At 30.5% G+C, this 5,970-nt stretch overlaps 1 long non-coding RNA gene across 1 annotated transcript; it reads left to right on the plus strand.

Annotated features, from left to right (window-relative positions):
* Window positions 1–628: 628 nt before the first annotated feature.
* Window positions 629–2,708, plus strand: LOC107458266 (uncharacterized). Its single transcript, XR_008001178.1, has 3 exons — window positions 629–1,112; window positions 1,206–1,486; window positions 2,292–2,708. It is a non-coding gene; the product is annotated as an uncharacterized LOC107458266 (long non-coding RNA).
* Window positions 2,709–5,970: the final 3,262 nt, after the last annotated feature.

Consider the following 5,970-nt stretch of genomic DNA (forward strand, 5'->3'; position numbering starts at 1 on the left):
TAGATTTATTTTTCTGACATAAAAATTATATATATTGCTGATTATTTTTATACTTGCATTATTATTTAAAATGGAACCAAAAGATTGCTTTGATAAGTGCTAAGAGAGATGAACCCGAAAGTCATATGAAGGGGAGCGAATAAGGTTTAATAATACAATATTTAAAGGGTGATGGGGTGTGAGAAGAGAAGAGAAGGGCATGGGTTAGAGATGGGTGCATGCAGCGCAGTGCAAGGTGTGACAAAAACAAGCTTTTTATTATTCTTCCCCACACTAAATTCTAAGCTGCAGAGGTGAGTCTTATATACTAGTATATTATTATATATCTGGCTAGCTAGGAACCCTTCTTATGCCATCTAGTCTATATATAATGTATGCTTCTTTTGTCCTTTTCCAATGCGAGTTATTTTTTTGTCCTCTAAATTAAAATCTACTGTTTTCTTTGTATTTTCTCCACTTGTTGTCTAAATAAATTTCTTGTATTGAACAATGCATAGAATAGAATTTAACATGTTTTGCCAACTTGGACTTAATGTCTGATTTATCTTGCTCCTATTATCTCACTGATTTAACAGATTTTGTTACACCGAAAAAAAAGTGAGAGGACCTACACGCAATCTTGAGTTAGCAAAGTTATCAGCTGGAAAAAGACTTGACATAAGCTGGAGAATGAATAGGCCAGTTGGTCCAAATACAAAGTTGTTCAAATCAAGATGTACTGTTCTAGTTCGTGAAGTGAAGAATGCACCACTAAAGGTTAAAGAATGGGCTGATATCAAAATAGAGAACAAAATAAAGATGTTAGACCTAGTTTCGGTAATATTTATGTTCTCCTTATTATGTTTTCACATGCTTTTTTTATTTTTATATCTATAAACTCAAACTAATAGTATATGTTATGTTCTTTTAAGACATATTTTAAAGTTGAAGGTCGAAAGCATTTAGTATGGGCTCAAATGAATTCTTCTTATCGGAGTTATCGACATCTACTAAAGAAAAGGTATTTTGAACCTTATGATAACCCTGAAATTGCTCGAGCCAATGTGCCATTGGAAATGAAAAAAGAGGATTGGGATTACCTTGTGAATCTTTGGATTGATGAAGGCTGGCAGGTTTGTACTTTACATGACATAATAATTGTTAATTGACTTAGATTTAACTAGCCTCTTTTATCACATGTTATGACATATTTTGTTAATTGTTAGAAAATAAGTCAACAAAACAAGATGAGTCGAGCTGCAAATAGTATTATCCATACCACTGGTGCTAAGGGAGCCCAATAAAGAGCTGAAGAGGCGGTATCTAAATTTTACTAATTTATAGACTTAATTTGAAGATATATATTAGTTGCTATATTTATAAGATATGTTATTTGTGGCTACAGTTTGAGCAAACAGGACAAGAAATTGACCGTCTTCGTCTTTGGGAGCTTACGCATACTCGTGCTAATGGACAAGCTTGCAATGAAGAAACTCAAGAAAAACTTGTAAGATATGTTATCACATGTTGTGAGTTTTGTTTATTACTTTGATAACTTTTCAAAATTATTTCTTCCTTCTTTAATAACTTGTGTAATTGTTTAAATAAGTTCTACAAAAGATAGAATCATTAAAAAATTAGTTGTGCTTTGTCGAAAGTACTAGTATATTAGGAGTTGTTTCTGCTTCAGATTTTGTTGTAAAAGTCTTGAAAAGTTGTGTTTGTTTTGTCCTTAGTTTATGTATGTTAAATTTTCTGCTTGTTTGATTTTGTTAAAGATATGTTAAATTTTCTGCCTGTTCTGTCTGACATTTAATGTTGCTAATTGGTTTCTTTGCGGTGAATAGTTTAATTCTTTAATACTCTTCCAACAAAAAAATTATTGTTAGTCTGTAATTGTAGTAAGATGGTAAAGTGTGATGCAATATTTTTCATCATTAGAGTGCTATCAGCTGAACAGGTACATGCGGATCTTTTAATACTTGATTGACAATAAAAATTGTCCTTAGTTTTATTTTGCATAAGAATTCTTATTACATTTGTGTATATATGTAATGTTATTGGCTATCCACAGAAGCTTGTTATTGATTATTAAAGCTCTTAAGCAATGCATATCATCATTGCTTATGAAGTGATTATGTATAACTTGTGGGCTGTAGTGTAATTGAGTGACAGTGGTATCCAAAATACAACCTGCAGAGTTTCATTTGCATAATAAATGTGAATTTTCTATAAGTATATGTGATTTATCTGAAGTTATCCTTTTAGGTTGATTTTTATTGATTTTATTAGGTTGATTTGATCCCTTTTAGGATTTACTTAAGGAATTATCATCTCAAGTAAATGAAGGAACATTAGAGATGAATGAACATGAGATGATGGTAGAAATATTTGGACCTGAACGACATGGACAAGTTCGTGGTTATGGGTCTGGCATGACACCTACACAGTTATGGGGTCCTAGATCATTCATATTTTCTGATCTCCAAACAAAACTTCAATGTGCAGAAAAAAAAATATGAAGACTCTAAAATAGAGGTGGAAGATTTAAAGAAAAAGGTAGATCATATGGCAGGAATACTTGAGCAACTATTGGATGGAAGGTTGCCTATAATTCAAAGTGATAACAATCCTACTTCACTTGATTAATGCTCAAGACTTTGATGAGTTTATGTGTAATTCATATAGCACTATACAAAAAAGAACATTAATATGATATTATGATATTGAGTATTGGTTTTGGTACTTGGTGTTAATTGTTGTTGATATACTTGTCAAATGCTAAATAAGGAATGCTATTTGTACTAGTTTTGAATCATGATCAATGATCAAAATTGTAAAGTTCTTGTTTGATTTTATACAATGATTATGTATGATAAAGTGAAAGCATATTCATGTCATAGTGGTAGAATTTTTGTTTTGTCTATTGTTATAGTAATTTTTATTTAAAAAACAAATAATAGGTGAAACCTTAACTTTTATAATAATGAATGTCAAAAAAAATATGATTGAGTTTTTTTATGGTAAAAAATTATCAAAAAATATTCATGATATAGTATATTTTACGGTTAATAATTGTAAAAAATTGTTGTGGAGAATTTATTATGGTCAATAAGTGTCAAAATAAATAGTATTTTTGACGGTTAATAAGTATCACAAAAAATATATTCTCAAATTTTTCTAATATTATTTTTGACGGCCAATATTTATCAAAATAAGATTAAGCTTTTTTGACAATTACTTATATATTAAAAATACTATTTTTGACAAAACTTTTATTAACATATTTTCATAATTAAAATAGTGTCAAAAATTATTTTTTTGACAATTTTTAATTCTTTTTTGACATATATAACCCTCTAAAATAATCTATATTGTTGTAGTGTTTTATGGCATTGGAATTGAACTACAGTCCAAGGAATCCCAAAAAATTTCCAATATATATATATAATAAGTTTTTAATCATAGTCACAGATTTAACCATAAAATTTAACTGCACACTTCTTACAATGTCCTAGTATGTTGGACATAGGATGTTGGTAAAGGAATCCCTAATACATTGGAGAAAATTAAAATATAAATTAAAAAAAATAAAAAAATACAACCCTTGTAGTACTGAATAAAAGAGACCCCACTGTAATCAATATAACAAATAAGAAGAAAACACAAAATAAGTTACAATCATGCCAAGGGAAAAAGGGCTGATAGAGATAAATTATATAAGATCAGCATTTATAGTTCTAATTAATAAAAATAGCACTTGAAGCTATCCATTGGTTCAATCTATTAGTCTTTTGATATCATGCTGATGTGTATTAATTTTTCTTTTTCTATTTTAGTAAGTAAAATCACTCAGATGGATAATAAATAACACTACAGTTCAGTGATTTAAAATTTCATCTTCCGATTTTCTAACAATCAAGGAAAGTAATGCAGCAAGTTCATGAGTAGTCCAACTATAGGATACCATGTAACTTTCATATATAAACTTTATAGGAAAAAATCGAAAAAATAAATGAACTTTTTATAGGATGTGTGATATTTAATGTGTGGGACATTTTATTGATATATAATCAATCATCAAAATGGAAGAAGTTATTTCTGCTTGCAATGAAAATATTATAATCACAACAAAACAAAGTACTCACCAATAACAATTATTTATTTATTTATTTATTTATTCTGACATCAACAATAATGGCTTTAATTTTATTAGTCTTTTACCATAGCCAATTTTCTAAAAAGATGCAAGTTAATTAGGTATATAGAAAGGACTAACCTTCAATAACTAATTCATAATAAATCAAGAAAAGTAAATTATTCAGAAGAGAAGATGTCAACTGTTCAATCAAAATCTGAAAAGCCAAAAATAATTGAAAAAGGATAAGCAACTTATTACCTACAGATAGCGCAAGTTTGCAATGAAAAAAAAATTAAAGAAACACATTATATAATTGATCAAGGTAAATAGATTAACTTATATATAAGTGCATAAAGTATGTTATCTTGATTCAAATAAAATTAAATCTAGAGATGGATATGAAGAGGTGGATAGGGTGAATCTAATGTGGGAAGAGGTAATATAAGTGAAATTGTGTCAAGGTCCTGTCAAATAATCTCTCTTACCTTGTGAATGCATGGTGTTGGCCTATATGGGCACACAATAGAAAGCATGTCAAAAACAAAATAAAGGGGAAGCAGTTGGAAAAGAAAGGAAGGGTAAAGCAGATGAAGTGTAAAGAATAGAAGTAAAACCAAAAAGAAAGGCCTGAGACTGAGACAAATACTACTTTTTTTTTAAATATGGCAATGACAATAGCAATGCGCATGCACTAAAATATTTATTTTTATTATTATAAAAATATGAATACTATTTTTGTTTAGAAAAAAAGAAAAGAGAGAATCAGAAATCACATAAGTATATTACTAGCTATCCTATTAGCTACCATATTAGTAGTGAATATAAGTAGTGAAACCTCTTTTTGTCATTACTTCATTATTGCTAGTTATTCTATTAGCTACCATACTCACTACTACTTAACAAGTAAATAGTAATGCTGTGACGTTGAGTAATGCTGATCCAGTCACGAGGAAGTTGTGAAGTTAGCATTAACAGTATTACTTTTCGTTTTTACAAAGCAGCAGGCATTTCTCTGAACATGTGGTGTGGAGAATTCAAAATAGTAAATTTCAGTTCAATCTATGCAGTATTCAACCCATTAATTTCAGAAAGATACAGTCAACAACAATTTCAGTCCAGAAACACAAGTTTTAACAAACCTAAGCCTAACCAAAATTTCTAAAAACAGAATTAAAAAGCAGTGAAAATAAAGAAACGAATGTCAGGGAACAGGGGAAGGGAACCTGCATCGATGAAAGGAGGAAAAAGAATGGAGAGGCGGTGGGTGGTGGTGATGTCGCGGTGGCACAGAAGTCGCCGCCGCTGGTGGTTGCTTGTCGGTGCTTGAAGACGCGGACAGATGGTGACTCCACGAACAGGGGTGTCGCACGCAGGAACGAAGAAATGGAGAAATGGGGAAGAAAGAGAAGAAGGAAGAGAGAGAGGGTAGGCGATAGTAGTCGCCGGTGATGGTGTCGAACGGAGGCGGTGGTGAAGAGAAAGCGAAGTCAACCAAAGAATACCTAGCTTGAATTTGGAGAAGTTTGTGTTTCTGAATTTGGAAGCGGGAGTGGACGCGAGAACATATGTTTTTAGTGATAAAAGTTGACGGCATATTTGTCGATTTTAATTAAAAAAAACAACACATATAGCGTCTATTTTATAGATTAAATTTACACCGTCCACTCTATTTTAGAAAGCAATCAAGACCGTTCAAATTTATCGACGGCAAAGGTGTCGATATTTTAAATAACAAAATAGACGCTATATTCGTCGATTTTAATATTAAAAAACACAACACATATAGCGTCTATTATATAGATTAAATTTAGACCGTTCATTCCATTTTAGAGAGTAATCTAGACCGTTTA

The sequence above is a fragment of the Arachis duranensis genome, chromosome 7 (genome assembly GCF_000817695.3).
Source record: "Arachis duranensis cultivar V14167 chromosome 7, aradu.V14167.gnm2.J7QH, whole genome shotgun sequence".
Taxonomy (NCBI): domain Eukaryota; kingdom Viridiplantae; phylum Streptophyta; class Magnoliopsida; order Fabales; family Fabaceae; genus Arachis; species Arachis duranensis.